Source organism: Dromiciops gliroides, chromosome 1 (assembly GCF_019393635.1).
Source record: "Dromiciops gliroides isolate mDroGli1 chromosome 1, mDroGli1.pri, whole genome shotgun sequence".
In the NCBI taxonomy this organism is placed as follows: Eukaryota; Metazoa; Chordata; class Mammalia; order Microbiotheria; family Microbiotheriidae; genus Dromiciops; species Dromiciops gliroides.
In genome coordinates this window covers 176,145,882-176,160,801 of record NC_057861.1, presented here as the reverse complement: position 1 = coordinate 176,160,801, position 14,920 = coordinate 176,145,882, and positions in this window count along the sequence as shown.

Genomic DNA, 14,920 nt, shown 5'->3' with positions numbered 1-14,920 from the left:
ATTTCAGAAAAACCTGGAAAGATCTACATGAATTGATGCTGAGTGAAATGAGCAGAACCAAGAAAACATTGTACACAGTATCAACAGCATTGTGTGATAATCAACTATGATAGACTTAACTCTTCTCAGCAATGCAATGATCTAAGACAATGCCAAAAAACTTATGGTGGAAAATGCTCTCCACATTCAGAAAAAGAACTATGGAGTCTGAATGCAGATTGAAGCATACCATTTTCACTTTTGTTGTTACTTTTTTGTTATTGTTTTTGTTTATTCTTTCTTGTGTTTTTTCCTTTTGATCTGATTCTTCTCTTACAATATGACTAATGTGGAAATATGTTTAACATGATTGTAATATATAAAAAAAGAAAAGAAATGGCTCCATAAACATAGGCACAAGGAGAAGCACTTGGGAGCTCAAAGTCCAGATTTTGATCCATGAAACACACATATAGGTCACCTTGTTTTTTACACAGCAAGATGTATTTACAAAATATGGAAGCTATGTTAATTCTTTCAGGCCATTAGTGCCTAAAACAAGACTCTATGTAGTCTTAGGACATTCTATAAATACTTTTTGTCTAAGTTGTCTGTGATACAATCTACCAGGGTTACTTCTTCTCCCTGAAACATAGGTTAGGTTAGATTTTCCCTGAAAGGTAATGAACCTGTCCCCTCCCCTCCCAGGAGAATGGCTCAGCTCCTTTGACATAGCTCCCTGGTAGACTCTAATTATATTGATGTGGCTTCCTAGTCATCTAAGAGTCGCCCCTCAAAAATGACTTAGCAACCTGGAGTCATGGCCTTTCAGATGTGTCAAATAACCTCAGATCACCTGAGTCACCAAACACTGTCCTGCTGACTGGATGTATTTCCATATGGAGACAAGGGAAAGGTTGGCACTTACCCAAGCTAAGTGCAGGTGTATCCTTGTTGAAAATCCCTTCTATGATGTGGTTAAGTAGCTGTTGAATGTACCACAAGTGCTTCATTTTATTCCAACACTGAACCTGACATTGGCCTGAATCAAGTCTATGCCTAACATAGGATTTTAAGTAAGAGGAACACTGTATAGTGGAAAGAACCCTGAACATAGAAACCCTATAGGGTTATTGTGAGCCCTGAGTAAAATAATACCTGTAAAGTGCCTTGCAAACTTTTTTAACTTAGAATTTTATTTTATTTTCCCCCAATTATATGTAAAAACAATTTTCAACATGTATTTTTAAAACATTGTTACAAATTCTCTTCCTCCCTCCCTCCTTGCCTTATGAACACAAGAAATTCAATACGTTATACATGAGTAGTCATGAAAGACATTTCCATATTAGTCAAGTCGTGAAAGAAAACAGACAAAAAACTTAAGAAAAAAAACTTAGAAAGATTATGCTTCAGTCTGTATTCAGACACCATCGGTTTTCTCTGGAGAGGGATCACATTTTTCATAAGTCCTTCAGAGTTGTCTTGAATCATTTTATTACTAAGAATAGCAGTCATTCACTGCTGATCATCTTACAATATTGCTGTTACTTTGTATAACAGCAGATTTCACTTTGCATTAGCTCATGTAAGTCTTTCCAGGCTTTTCTGAGAGCATCCTGCTCATCATTTCTTGTTAGTGGTCCATAATATACACTAATTTAGCTGTTCAATGAATAATCAGCCAATCAATAAGCATTAATTAAGCACCAATTGTATTCTGGGCACTGGATCATGGGTTCGAAAGATACAAAGATAAAAATAAAGTATTTGGGGAAGCTAGATGGTGCAGTGGATAGAGCACCAGCCCTGGAGGCAGGAGTACCTAAGTTCAAATCCGGACTCAGACACTTAACACTTACTAGCTGTGTGACCCTGGGCAAGTCACTTAACCCCAATTGCCTCACTAAAAAAATAAATAAATAAAAATTAAGTATTCCCTGTTTTCAAGCTTACACTTTATTGGATGAAACAACTTGTACTCATATAAAGCCAACACAAGGTGATTTAGGGGACTGGGTACTATGAGGTGGGGGAATTACAAAAAGCCTCCTGTAGGAAGCAGCTCTTGAGCCAAGCTTTGAAGGAAGCTAGAGATTTTAAGAGCTGGTGATGAGGAGGAAGCATATCCCAGACATCACAGGACAGACTATATAAATGTATAGAGAAGGAATGTTGTTCATGAGGAACAACAAAAAGGGTTTCTTTGGATTGGATAAACAGCAAAGCTTGTATAAGGGATTAATGTGAAATTAGCCTGGAAGTATGTGTTGGTTCCAAGTTGTAGAAGTTTTTAAATGTCAAACAGAGGAAACTAAAGGAGATTGAAGATCATTGAACAGAAAAGTGACACAGTCAGATGTGCTTTAGGAATATCAATTTGGTAGCTGTGTGCAAAATGGATTAGAGAAGGAAAGCTCTAGGTGTCAAACCCAAATTGAAACAGGGGCCACCAAACCTTATCTAAGCATCGCTGGGGGCTGCATACTGATTTGGAAAACCACATATAATGACTCTCTATATTTAATGTATTTTTATTTAATTTATTAAATATTTCCCAATTATATTTTAATCTGGTTCATACCCATTGGGGAGTGTGTGGGCCCCATGTGGCTTTCAAACCACGAATGATACCTCCAGACTGGAGTAAGGAAGATGAATTGGGAAGCTATTGAAAAATGAGAAATGACGATGGCCTAAATTGGAGTGGTAGTATCTATGTGACTGGATAGACAGGGATGGATATAAAATGTGTGGACACGGAATTAATGAGATTTGGTAACCAGTGGGGTATAAGGTGAGGTAGATGAAGGAGTGACTCTGAGGTTGCAAATTGGGGTGGCTGAAAGCATTGTGTGTCATTCAACAGAAATATGGAGTTCGTGATGACTACAGGGCAGCCAAATGGAAATGTCCAAAAGGCAATCAGTGATATGGGGCTAAAACTCAGGAAAGAGTCTAGAACTGGATATACAGATTTGGGGATCATCTACCTAGAGAGGATAATTTAATCCATGAGAGATGGTAAGGTCACCAAGAGAAAAAAATGGAGAAAGAAAAGAGATCGGAGTCCAGGGCTGGACCCTGGGGTATACCCATATGTAACAGATGTATAATTCCTTTCCAATGACCAAGTAGACCTACTATTGGAAGAACCAAATTATATCAGTCCTAACATTCTCCCTATAAATAAAACCAAAGGGAAGGCTGTCCCGTAGGTTCTTTTTGGAGAGTCAAATAAAGAGTTGTGAGCTCTTTGAGGCCAGGACTATCTTTTACCTATTTTTTGTATCCCCAGAATTTAACACAGTGCCTGGCACATATGCCATAGGAGGCACTTAATAAATTGTGATTGATTGATATAATTAGTTTTATGGTTGGCTCAAGGGCAACAAAAAAAATCCTTATAAGTTCATAGGGTGTCCCTGGTTTTCTTCAAGAAAGCTAAAGTGCCCCCTTCTTCATGAGGCATTTCCATGTTCCTCTCGCTGCTAAATAACTCACTACCAAAACTATTTTGTATTGATTTTCTATATATTTTATGCAAAGTAGGTATGCTCTTGGCTAACTATCCCAGAATCAGGCTGCTATATTTCCCCCAAAGGTGCTAAGGGTTTCCTGATGAACTGGAAATATTGCATCCAGGGAAAGAACTGATAAATAGAAGTATGTATAGAGTAATTTTACATATATACATATGTAAAAATATATGTGTAATATATACACACAAATTTTATATATATATATGTGTGTGTGTGTATGTATATATATATATATATATATATAATACACACACAGCTGTTTGTTTCTAATGGTAACTATCTCCAGGGCAGGAGAGGAGGGAAAAGGAAAAAATTTACATGATAACTTTATTGTATATTTGGAGGGGACAGCAAGTTGTATATGGTAGATTTGCAATTTCATGTGCAGTAATCTTTTTTATTGTATAGCATTATGGAAATGCTTGTTTTGTTCCATGAGTTGAAAATAAATTGTATGATCCAAGAAAATGCTCTCCACATTCAGAAAAAGAACTATGGAGTCTGACTGCAGATTGAAGCATACTGTTTTCACTTTTTTTGTTTGTTTATATTGATATTTGTTTACTTCATTTTTTTTTGTAGGGCAATGGGGGTTAAGTGACTTGCGCAGGGTCACACAGCTAGTAAGTGTTAAGTGTCAGAGGCCAGATTTGAACTCAGGTCCTCCTGAATCAAGGACCGGTACTTTACCCACTGTGCCACTGAGCTACCCCCCCATTTTCACTTTTGTTGTTATTTATTCTTCCTTGCATTTTTCCCCTGTTGTTCTGACTCTTATCTTACAGCATGACTAATGTGAAAATGTGTTTTTAAAAAAGAATTGTAATATAAAAAAACTTTATAGGTTTACTTATTCTATGGAATCCATGTGTTTCTAGAGTTCTATAGAAATAAAGCATTCAGAGAGGGTCTCTGATTCTCTAGCTGTCTTCTAATCATCAGGTGGTGTCTAACAGTTTCCTTCTTGCTTCCCCCTAGCTTTTTTTCAAGTAGTTAATAATTTGTATCAAACAATTCTTTATCCTAGGGCTTCCAGGTAGTTAAAGGAACCCTGGGGTGAAAGGTACTTGATTTAATCCTACACAATAATTGAAGCTCATCCTGATAATATGGTTCTTAAATTACCTAACTAAGGAGCTATGTAAGTGTTCTGGAGTTAAAGGTAACAGGGAGGACTTTATTAAACTGTCAGGTTTCATTCATAGCTCAGAGAATTCTTTTGTAAAGTGGAGTCTTTTTTGCAACGTGAATAACTGCCCACTAATTTATGGTTTGTCTTTTTTAAAAATTGGATGTTTAACATGATTGTACTGTATAACCTTTATCAGATTGCTTGCTGTCTTGGGGAGGGAGGAGAGAAATGAGGGAGGGAGAAAAATTTAGAACTTAAAATCTAACAAAAATGAAAAGATAGGTGGGGAAAAAATAAAATTCTATTAAGGGAGGAATTGGATTTTGACATTGTAATAGTACTAAACCAATGGTCCCAGAAAAGTATTTCAGACTTCTTTTGCCACCTGATAACTTTCTGTTTCTACCACCACAGGAAGAAATAAGACTAGCCAAAACCCAATGTTCTTTTCACCATGTGACATTAAACCTCAGAGTTGGGAGGGAACCCAGAAGCTAGTATCTGCATAAAAACATTCCCAACATACCCAACAAAGGCACCAACTTGTCTTGAAGACCACAGTGAGAGGAGATCCATTATCCTTTGAGGTTCTACTTTCCAGGATACCTCTGTTTGTTAGGAAATTTTTTTTCTGATATCAAATATATATTTGCCTCTTTGTAACTTCTACACAGTGAATAAAGGGCTGGCCCTGGAGTTAGGAGCACCTGATTTCAAATCTCCCCTCAAATGCTTACTAGGTGTCTTACCCTGGGCAAGTCACTGAACCCCAATTGCCTTAAAACATCCGGGCCATCTCTAGTCATCCTGATATATATCTTGTCACTGGACCCAGTTGCCTCTGGAGGAGAGAGTAAGGTTGGGGACCTTGCACAGCCCTCCCTCATTTAAATCCAATTCACTGCAAACCATGACATCAGGGTGATGTCATGATCCTTTTCCAGAATGAAGGACAAACAACAACAACCCACTGCTCCCCGTTCCACTATTTTGGATCAAGCAGAACAAATCTGATCCTTCAACATGATGATACTCTTCAAATATTTGAAGTCAGCCAACTAAGTTAAAATTTTTAAATAAAATCATATTTTAAATGCAACCTTGGGGCTTTCTCGAAGGGATCATTCTATGAAGAACCCTTTTTGAGAAGAAAAAAATTCCCTCATAATTCTTTTTTTAATAAATCTACATTTTCGCATACATTAACAGGCTTTCCAAGAATAGAGAATACCTCAAAATTAAAGCCTATGTCCCTGTGAAGACAGTTGAGTATGGAAAACAATCACTGGGTTATCCAAGCTGTCAGTGAAATTTGAACAGCAACACTGCTTTCTCTGGGGGAAAACAATAGAAACTGATCTTACAAATGGTTCTCACTTATATCACCAATGTAGTTGGAGGCATTTCTGGCTGCTGTTGTCACACTCTCCAGCTGGGAAAAGCTGCTGTATTTTTTTTTCTTTCTGACAGATTACAGACAGTTCTGAAGTTCAGTAACTAGAGAGGCTTCAGTTATCACAAAATTAATGGTTGACTTTACTTTATATGTATAATGGATATTGTATTTCTTGCCTGTTTAATGATCAGGGGAGAGGGTGGGAGGAGGGAGAGGATTTAGAACTGAAAATAAAAATTCAAAAAAGATTTTTTTTAATTAATGGTTGACTGTACTCTATAGTTAAATGTTGACTTCACAGAGAACTCTGAGGAACAGCTGCTAAAAGTAGTATAATCAGAATTCCATGGTCTAAGACCATCAGTGGTAAACAGTATTATTTATGTTGCTGTTTGCCACCTGGATGAAATTATCTTCCCAAAGCTTAAAGTTTATTTCATATTGCATATGCCATACTAGTGCAAATACAGGTAACTCCCAAATTATAGCTTATACTCCTAAAAGGAAATAACTTTGAAAGGACAATGATGCGCATGAATTCTAAATACTAAAAATAATACCAAGGATAAGTTTTATATAAGCTAGGTTTGAGAATCAAAGTACAACCTATATTCAGAATAGAACATTGTTATTTTTATGATGTGTTTGCTATGTAACCAATATCAAAATGCCTCTGGATTCAAATATAACTATCAGCTATTCAAACACACACATATGTATACACATGCACAGAGAGAGACAGAGAGACAGAGTCTAAATAAGGAGTGAAAATTCCTGAAGCAGATAGGTAGTGCAGGGGATAAAGCACTTGGCTTGGATTCAGGAGGACCCGAGTTCAAATCTGGCCTCAGACACTTGACACTTATGAGCTGTGTGACTGTGTGACTCTGGGCAAGTCATTTAACCCTTATTGCCCTGCAAAAAAAAAAAGAAGAAGAAGAAGAAAGAAAAAGAAAATTCCTTGAGGGTAAACCGTCTTCATAACCCAGTGACCAGTAGGATTAATTGTACATGGTAAGCACTTAATAAATGCTTACTAGATGCTGATAAAGTATAATTCATTCTTTTTCTGTAAACCTAGATTAGAATTATCAAAGTACATTTATTTCTGGGGCAATGCAACATTAATACTGCAACATCTGGATATTTTTTAGATGGATACTACTTCTAAAAGGAACTATTTTGTTGTTACTGGTTTATGAAGGATAATCTGGAAATCAGTAACCAAACCATAATCATAACTCAAAAACCTACCAAATCAGTGACACAAAGGTATAATCAAGGTGATTGTTCATTGTTGTTTAGTTGTTTCAGTTGTGTCTGACTCTTTGTGACTCCATTTGGGATTTTCTTTGCAGAGATACTGACTGGAGTGGTTTGTCATTTCCTTTTCTAGCTCATTTTACAGATTAGGAAAGTGAGGCAAACAGGGTTAAGTGACTAGTACAAGTCTGAGGCCATATCTGAACTCAGGTCTTCCTGACTCCAGGCCTGGTGCTCTATCCATTGTACTACCTAACTGCCTAATAAAAGCAATTAGGAGCTGGTAAATCCTAAAGCCCAGATGTGGCCATTTCACATCCTATTCAATAAACTCCAGTCTCTCTCTGTCAGGAACAAATAGAAAATCCTGTGTTTGACCTTCAAAGCCTTTTCCATATCTTTTTTTTTTGGTAGGAAAATGAAGGTTAGGTGACTTGTCCAGGGTCACACAACTAGTAAGTGGCAAGTGTCTGAGGCTGGATTTGAACTCAGGTTCTCCTGAATCCAGGGCCAGTGCTCTATCTACTGCACCACCTAGCTGCCCCTGTGAAGCCTTCTATAACCTAGCCCCTTACTATCTTTACAGGCTTTTTTTTTTTTTGTGGGGCAATGGGGGTTAAGTGACTTGCCCAGGGTCACACAGCTAGTAAGTGTCAAGTGTCTGAGACCGGATTTGAACTCAGGTACTCCTGAATCCAGGGCCGGTGCTTTATCCACTGCGCCACCTAGCCGCCCCCCTTTACAGGCTTTTTATATCTTACACACACATCTCCTTCCCTCTCTCCCCTGATGTTATCCAGTGACATTGGCCTCCTTGATATTTCTCCCACAAGACACTCTATCTCCCACCTTGTCATTTTTGCTAGTTGTTCCAAATACTTGGAATTCTCTGCTTCCTCATCTCTGTCTACAGGCTTCCCTGACCTCCTTCAAGTCCCAGGTAAAATCCCACACTCTACAAAAAGTCTCTCTGGTTTCCCCCTTAATATTAGTGTTTGCCCTCTACTGGTTATCCCCATGCTATCCTGGATATATTTTGTTCGTACATAGTTGTTATCATGTTGTCTCCCCCACCAGTCTGTGAGCTATTGGAGGGCAGAGATTGTTTTTTTTTCTTTTTTGCCTCTTCAGAACTTAGTATAGTGTCTGACACATAGTAAGTGCTTAATAAATAAATACTTGTTTAAAAAAATAATTAAGGGCAGCTAGGTGGAGCATTGGATAAAGCACTGGCCCTGGATTCAGGAGGACATGAGTTCAAATCCAGCCTCAGACACTTGACACTTACTAGCTGTGTGACCCTGGGCAAGTCACTTAAGCCCAATTGCCCCACAAAAAAGAAAAGAAAAGAAACAAAATTAATTAATTTGTTAATTAATTGAGTCCTGGAACAATTGAGATACTAAAATAAATGAGGAAGCAGTGAGTGATAAGGGCAGAATGGAGGGCAAAAAGCTTGCAGTGCCCTAATAGATATTGTTCTCTTGAAGCTCTGTTTGTTACATTCCTCTTTTTGTGGTCATAGTATAAACAGTTAAGCTTATATTGCATAGTTTTTTCTATGTAACCCCCAAAACTGGGTGCAGAGATTGTAGTGTTATTCAATATGGAGGCTTTATAAAATTATTTGGTATGTGATAGGACATGTGGAGTAATTGTTAATCATTTCTTTATTGAACCCATCTTGGATTTCAGTCTTAAGTACAAATGAAATAGCATCTGAATACCAAGAGGAAAGTAGCATCTCAAAAAATCTCAGAATAGGGGCAGCTAGATGGCACAGTGGATGGAGCACCGGCCCTGGAGTCAGGAGTACCTGAGTTCAAATCCGGCCTCAGACACTTAGCACTTACTAGCTGTGTGACCCTGGGCAAGTCACTTAACCCCAATTGCCTCACTAAAAAAAAAAAAAAAAAATCTCAGAATCATATCATCTCCAGGCTAGAAGGGAAAACACACCCAGTGGGGGCTCACAAGCATATCAGTACTAGAAGGTCAAACAAAACATTTATTAAGCACTTACTTTGTGTCAGGCATTGTCCAAAGTGCAGGTGACACAAATAAAAACAAGCAATGTTCCTTTTCTTCTGTTAACAATTGATAAAAATAAGATTTTTCTGGGAATGTATTTTGTAGGGGTATTTACTTATTTGAGTGTTGATTGGGAAGTATTTGACGTGACAAAACAAAATACATCAATAAATTCAAAAGAAGCAGCTAGGTAACGCAGTGGATAAAACACTGGCCCTGGACTCAGGAGGACCTGAGTTCAAATCTGGCCTCAGACACTTGACACTTACTGGTTGTGTGTCCTTGGGCAAGTCACTTAACCTTCACTGCCCTGCAAAAAAAAATAAATAAATTCAAAAGAAAAAATAAGGAGAGGTGGAAGAGAAAGAAAGAAATCATGAAGGATTTAAATAAAATGTCAAGCATTATTTTTGGACTGGGAATACAAAGACAAAAAGTCCTAAAATAGAACTTCCATTCTACTGGGGTGAGGGTTGGGAGTGGAGATATACATGTATAAGAATTTCTAGAATAACTAAAATAAATATATAATAAATAAAAAGTAGTCAAATGTGAGCAAGTTAAAGCCCTAGCAACTGGGAGATCAGGAAAGACTTCATATAGAAGGTTACATGATCTGAGCCTTGAAGGAAACTAGTAATTATGAGAAACAAGAGATGAGAAGAGGGGATGACCAATGTAAAGACATGGAGAAAGGACATGGAGACACTTACTTGAAGAATGGAAGGAAGGCTGTGGAATGCAAAAAGAAAGTGATGCATAATGAAGCTATTTAGCAAAATAGGTTGGGCTCAGCCTTTAGAAAGGCTTCAGAAGCCAAATAAAGTTTATACTTTAACCTAGAAGCAACAGGGAACTACTGGAGTTTATTGAGTAGGGGTATGACATTCAGATCTGTTTAGGGATAATCACTTTGGCAGTTGTGTGGAGAGTAGATAAAAGTAGAAAGAGACTGTAGGTAGAGCCTAATTAAAAAATTGGAATAATAGGTGTTGAGGTTCTGAATTAAGGTAGTAGCTGTGTGTGGAGAGAGAGAAGGGATTCAAAGTAAAAAGAAACCTAGAGATTTGCCCATTGGGAGGGTGGGTAAGGAGTCAAGGGTAACATCAAGCTTATGATACCTGAGAGACTGAAGGAATAATGGTACCATTAACAGAAATGAGGAAGTTTGTTTCAGGGGTGGATTTAGATTTAACAGCTCTGAGTATCCAGTTTCCATCTCGGAAAAGAAATCCCATGAGCTTGCAAAGTGGAAGCAGAGAGGGAATGGACTAGGGAGTGTTAGAGATTAAGGGTAGTTGTGGTTGTAATTGGAGACAAGCACTATGATTGGCTATTACTGGGAGGTTTGGATATAGCCCATCTGTCTACCCTCTATTTGTGGATTACATACTCTTTGGGGTCAACCCATTAGACTCCGGGGAATCCCAGTGCCAACTTTAGAATCCATTGGTACAGTGGAAAGATTACTGGACTTCGACTGAGAAAGACCCAGATTCAAATTCTGATTCATTTACTTGCTGTATGATCCTGAATAAGACAATGTCTCTGAGCTTCAGTTTCCTTATTTGCAAAATGAGGATAACACCTACATCAAAAAATATGTACAAAGTGCTCTATGATCCTTAATGCTCTGTATAGTACCATATTTACTACATGCATTTGTGTTAATGTGCATTTATTTTATTCGAGTTTCAACGGTACTAAAGATTAGTTACCTAAGACATGAGAAAGATCATCTTTGTTGTTTTAAAGCACTAATACTTATGTTTATATTGTGCAGCTACAGGTTTTGGACTTGCCCTAGTTGATCTTTGAAAGAGATTAAAAGGAGTTTCAGCCCAAGGGGGAAAATGTAGTCCATGTTCCAAAAGCCCATTGTTAAGGGATTCTCTTCTCACTGGTTGAGATAGGTGCCCCAAAGCTGCATAAGGGACAGGGTGAAGTTGTTCAGAGTAGGAGAAAAGAAAGCTCATGTTTCTTCAGTTTTCTTGAGTCTCTTTGAGTTCTACAGTCACTTCAGGCAATTCTGGCTTCCAGTTGAGAGAGAAGATGAATTATGCCAATTCCATTTCAGATTGCTACAGGGAAAATAAGATTTGGGGAAGAAAACCAACATAAGAGGAGCTGGCAGTCTACATCATGTGCCTATCCCCAGTTTGCTACACTAGAGACTTCAGGGAAGTTCCCTTTGAATGAAACTGACTCTCTCTCTCTCTCTCTCTCTCTCTCTCTCTCTCTCTCTCTCTCTCTCTCTCTCTCTCTCTCTCTCTTTCTCTCTCTCTGTTGAGTTGTTATCTCACTCCCAAGTGGGGAGCTTCCTGACTTTGTCTTCTCTGGTATATATTTTCCTATGTATAATGATTTGTTTACTATCACTTGGATAAATGGGTTTCTTTGCTTTTAAAAAAAAAGCACTATATAAATAAGAATTATTATTATGCTGCCTCTTCTACTATACAAACAGTATAATACAATGGGGAAAGCACTAAATTGGGAATTAAAAGACTTGTGTTCTAATTCCATCCCTGTCATTTACTACAGTACTTATATGACCTTGGGTATGTCACTGAACATCTTTTTTTTTTTCTTTTTGGTAAGGCAATTGGGGTTAAGTGATTTGCCTAGGATCACAAAGCTAGAAAGTGTTGTGTTTGAGGTCAGATTTGAACTCAGGTATTCCTGACTCTAGGGCCAGTGCTCTATCCACTGCGCCACCTAGCTGCCCCTGAACATCATTTTTGACAGATAAAAGGCAGATGATAATAATATCTGTTCTGTTTACCTAAAAGAGATTATTATAAAGTTCAAATGAAATAATGTATATGAAAGCACACTGGAAAAACTATAAAGCTCCATCTAAATGTAAGAAAGTATTATAGTTCAATCTCAAGTTCCATGGAATTAAACCATAGTATAGACTTGAAGTATATGTCATGTTCTTAGAACTCCAATAAATTTGTGTTAACTCAGAAAAATACAATAAGATGTATTGGCCAATTATACTGCAATGACCTATTGGTTAGGATATAAATCTACTATTTATAGGAGGGTGAATTATTACCACAACATGGTAAATCTCTGGTTCCTTAGGATAGTCAAGTGGTATACATAAAATTACTCTGTTTTCCAAGAGCATAACTGATTTAATTTTATACATTCATTCTTCTTCATTTCCCATAACCACTTAGCCTACAAATTCTGCCCATTTTCCTTCACAATATTTTCCCTACCTGTCACTTCCATTTCTTTTGCACTGATGTCACTCTAGTAAACCTTAAGTTCTAAACAAATATGAGTTATCCTCTTCTTCATCATCATCTTCATCATGATCATTCATCTAAGGTCCTCACCATCTCAGGCCTATCACTGAAACTTAGCTGACTTGAATCCATCCTTCACTCCATTGCCACACTCATCTTTAAAACTTTCACTATATCATTTCCCTGCTCAAAACCTTTCAATGGCTTCCCAATTCCTAGCACAAGGAGTTTAAACTACTTTGCCTTCACTTCCAATTCTCCCTTAACTTATCTATCCAAACATTTCCCAATATTCTTCCAAGGATTCAGTTTAAGTCCCATTTTTGCCACGTGTTCCCCAATTACTCCAACCTTAATTGATTTCCTCTCTGTAGCCTCCAGAAAAAAATGCTGCACTCATATTTATACTACATAATTTAGCACTTAATCATAAGCTGACATTGTTTGCTACTGTTCCATATGGGTCATTGTCATGCCAAAGAAACTGTAAGGTCCTTGAGGTCAGGAACCTTCTCTTATGTTTTCTGTAACTACCACCCTAGACAGCAAAGGAATAAATACATTGTCAAAGCCCGATTATACTGGCTACTTGACCAACTGCTCATGATTTACTATGGCCAGGCAAAATGCCATGATTTTCATTTAAAAATAAAAATAAAAATGTTTTTATCTCTGTTATTTAATAGTTTCTAATCCCTTAAACAGTTCCGAAGCTATTTCATATCACTATAATCTTTGTGGGTTTTGTTTTACCCTTTAAAATGAATACATTGTTTTCAGTGAGAAAGAAATTATGGAAATCAAGCTTGTGGTATTATAGTTGAGTGAATTTTTACTTATTATATTTATATAGTGCCTTTTCCACAAAGAAAAACTCAAAAATGGAATATTCAAATGCACAAACAATAACATGGCTATGTTAATCAAAATTGTGTGATCCTAATGTATTAATTGGAATCTTTACTTTGGAATTGGCTAGAGCAAATAATCCATACATATTCATTTAGAGAAATGAACATGTGTGTGAAGGCAAAGTACTTTATTTACAGATCATATTATGTTATATAAATTAAATTTAAAAGTTGTACCACTGGGGTGGCTAGGTGGCGCAGTGGATAGAGCACTGGCCCTGGAGTCAGGAGTACCTGGGTTCAAATCCGGCCTTACACTTAACACTTACTAGCTGTGTGACCCTGGGCAAGTCACTTAACCCCAATTGCCTCACTTAAAAAAACAAAAACAAAAAACAAAAAAGTTGTACCACTGTGATTTGGGGATATCATTTGCCTGTTTGCCAGGAGTAGTTAGGTAATCAGAAAATACAGTTTTTAAAGGGCCTTCATCTTAGGCACAAGCATAAGAATTTATGAAACAAATAAAAGACAAGAAAAAATAAACCTTTATTCCACTATCTTATTCCTCATAGATCAAATCCAAATTTCTATCACAAAGTATAACCCTTGTATCTGAGACTTTCTAAGGATACAAAGGGGAAAGATTCATGTAAACTTTGGAGGCATTTTCTCATTCTATTGGATCATAACTCCTACCCAGGAAACTTGGGAAAATATAAATATTGTACCACTAAATATACTGAAATATACTGAAACCAACATCCCACTTGCAAGCATGCAGTTTATAATTTTATAGAAGAAAATATCATAAAAGGAAGAAAAACATCACATGCTCTTCTGCATGAGCAGCCATTATTCCTAAAGTTGAGTTACAATTCCCAGAATTTCTGGTAAAGACATTTACAGCTTAAACTGGGTTATGCCAAGCAACTCCTCAATAAAGATTTTTGAAAGAGCATTGGATGAAACAATGATCAACAAAACCAAAAGGAAACACCAGTAAGTTTCTCCATCCAGTCCAAGGTTACATGAACCTCTTCTTAAGTATAAACTATCATCATTAATATTATTAACCTAAGAAGAAAGCCAGAATGCTGTGGGCTTTGTGGTTGAGGGTTCACCAAGATGTGCTGGCATCAGCCACAATCTCCAAAAAACAGAATCTGAAGCCAGCAGGATCTCAGTCTTAGCCTGTAGGGTCCATAGCAAGGAACAAAGCCAGCTCCCAGTAGGTCACTATACAAAGAAATGCTGCAAAGGGACAAGATACTATTCATGCATCTTTGGGCCTTCCAGAAAGCCTGAAGCCAGCTGATCTGGGTTGATCACGTTGCTTCTTCCTCCCATTCCCATACTCTGTGATCCACACAAGATATTACATCTCCCATTCCATGAATTTTCAGTAGCTGTCCCTTATGTCTGAGGTTCTCTTCCTCCTCCTAAATTCCCTGGCTTCCTTT